We start from the raw sequence: 3117 nt of genomic DNA on the forward strand, positions 1-3117 counted from the left end.
GTGAGACCAGTGAACTAGTTTTAAAGCCTCCAGTGGCTCCCTATGTTCACCTTATGGCTCTGTTACACAGTATGTCTCTGTACATAAGACATCTTATCAAAGTGATACACACTAAAAGCTCAAAGTGTGAGGTTGAGCTTGAATGTAATCAACAACAAATTGCATTTCCTCGTGCCTCCAAATCCTCATATGGTAAATGAGGAAACCTACAGTGCTATCACGAGAAATTGGTTTAAGAGATGAATGAAACAATGTAGGTCAAAATGCTTTCATTACTGGGCAATCCTTAAAGAAAATGAAAAGTTAGCTAGCTGATACTTGCTTATAACAATATGTCTCACAATGGCCTACAATTTGGGTAGGAACAGATTGAGTTTCCTAGGGAAAGTAATGTCTTGCTTTGATCTTTCTACCTCATACTATTTCCTTTGTCTTCTGGCCTATGGATATTGTAAATTTGATTACACATCAAAAATATACTGAATGACTTGTGCCCCACCCCTGCAGTTCCTGGTTCAATAAGAGGACAGACACGGTTCAGAAGTTTGCTTTTCCAGCAAGGTCACCAAGAGTGTTGAACTGCTGGTTCATGGATGGCATTTTGAGAATGGATGGTTTATTTTATTCTTTCTAAAACAAAATCCCACTGTCACTCAGAAATTGGACACCAAGGCCCTATGCACAGATGTCACCCAAGCCTCTGCTAATTCCTCCAGGCAGAATCTGCTGTTTGCAGCTCTGCTCTTTGTATCCTTGCAACTGTTAGTTTCATTTTCTTCTATAGCACTAATCACCTGGCACTGGAATTGCTTGGTTTGCTTGTTGCACATTGATCTCCCCACCTGGACCATACACTCTTCCAGGGCAGAGACCATATCCTATTCATCTTTGTAATGTTACTGTCATAGATACTGCCTGGCACAAAATAGCTGATAAGTAAACTCTGCTTAAAGAAATAAATAATCAAAATGCAACCCTTGCTTTTGCAACTCAAGTTTTCTCCTTCAGAAATTCAGTTACTTTGTATTTCCGACAGTAAATCCTAGTCTGATCTTTATGACCCAGTGGTAGTATTTTTTAAGGCGGGATATCCTTCCTGGACTTGCAGGAATGGGTATTCCTTCCCCTAGGCACTCGTTTTTCCCTCCATTTGACTTTGAGTTTCTTAGAGCTGTAAGTATGCCGTATTGATCTCAGTGCCCCCAGAACCTAGTAAAGTGGCTGGGACTTAGGAGAGTCTTGGGAAATGTGAGTGAACGCTGAGAGAGCATGCTGGAGGCCAGGGCAGGCTGGCCTGGGAAGCTGACTGAATTTATTGCTGCTTGTACATCTCTCCACTCCTTTCCTAGGTTTCTTCCAAAATACCTCCCAGGACTCCATTTCCCACATACTGTGTAAACCCTATGAGAAACAGAAAGTACCTTCATAAAGCTGCATCCAGGCCCTAAGTAAGATCTGTTGAAGCCCCAAACTAAGCAAAAGCCTTAGAGCAAGTACAGAGGCCATTGGAAGAAGGAGGGGAAGGATCCGGTCTGTAATTGATGAGCTTAGAATGTTGATGCTCCGGTTCTAAGTTGAAGGTGACCTGAGTTTGAAGCTAAATTTCCTGTTAATTCTATACTTAAGCTTTTTAAATGTTGGTTTTATAGTCATCGAATGGGAATAGTAAATTATAGGTATGGGATGAAATAATACATTTAAAAATATCACAGTGGTTAGAACATAGAAAGCATGCAAATAATAGTATTGTCTAGAGGATAATTTTGTCAGACTGTGTCTGGCGTCCTATATGTAAAAGGCATGTTTGTGACTTTTGATGCTATGTCGTATAGTAGTCATCACCAAGTAAGTAATCCAATGCAAATTTTAATGTACTTGGAGTTTATAATGATGTCGTCTAGGCTGAAGTGCATGAGTTCCTAATTTTGCAGAGGTTGGAATGTTGGAAAATGAGACTCAGTTGAAATACGGCAATTCCAGGGAGGATCCTGGCTTTTTCTTGATCATAGGGCGCCGTGTTATTCTGGAAGAACCTGTTCATCAGTCCCAGGGATCTAAGACACCAAAGAAAGAGCAGCAGACAGGTCCAGGATTTAGGCAGTACAGTTTATTTGGGGGATCTACTGACAGAACTGTGGTCTTGCAAGACAGCAAGACAGAGTAGATCCCCGTAACTTGGGCCAAAAGGAGGGTTGCTTGCACTTATTAGGGCTAAAGGGACTTTGCTCATTGTACTTGGTTTATCTTAGCCTAACACCAGAGTCAGGCACATTCTTAGACCCAATGTCTGCTTGTGAAATTCTGTATACTACTCAAATAGCATTCTCTATTTTTCCTTGCTGAGAAATGTCAGGAGAAACTGACAAATTTCAGGCAGGGGGAGTCATGGTGGTTATGCTTCAAGATGTCTATTGTCATGTCAAACCAACTTGTATCCTTGCGTGTTTCTGTAGGCATTTATCTTGGAATGATATAACAGCATAAACTCCATTAGATGACTTGAACACAGCTAACAATTTGGTTATAGAAATTCAGTCTACAAACAGTAACACTATGTAAAGAATGGTACTGGAAAATCTATCGGTCTTATGACATGGAAAAGTAGATCAATTATGTAACCTACTATAACATCTGCAGGCAGTGGAGCCAGTGAGGAAATTTCTAGAGTCTCAGTTCCAATGGACCAGAGTACTAGTAGCTAACACATATGGTATTGAATATGTATTAGGCCCAGGTCTAAGGGTTTTTATGCTTACTAAGTCATGTAGCCCCAAGAACAACAGCACAGGTTAGGTACTGTGAGCACCCCAGCATAATGGGTGGGGCATTTGTTTCAAGACATTTGTTTCATCTACTCAGGATCTTGTGTGAAACATGGGACTGAGATGGAATGACTGCCAAGTTGATGCTGTCAAGCTTGAGGTCACTAGCCATTCCTGTTTGAGAAGGTCACCGTGCACCTGCCAGCACAGCCAGGGTCAGCCAGGTGGGGCCTCACCAAGGTTCTGTTTGTCCTAAGCATTACACTAGCTCCCCTTCACCCCCTCCAAATAGTGGCTGGGATTCAGTACATTCTTTGCAGCCTCTGTGTCATGTGGTTGTCACTCTCATTGGGCT

This window comes from Nannospalax galili, unplaced genomic scaffold, assembly GCF_000622305.1.
Source record: "Nannospalax galili isolate Female #2095 unplaced genomic scaffold, S.galili_v1.0 scaffold480, whole genome shotgun sequence".
Taxonomy (NCBI): Eukaryota; Metazoa; Chordata; class Mammalia; order Rodentia; family Spalacidae; genus Nannospalax; species Nannospalax galili.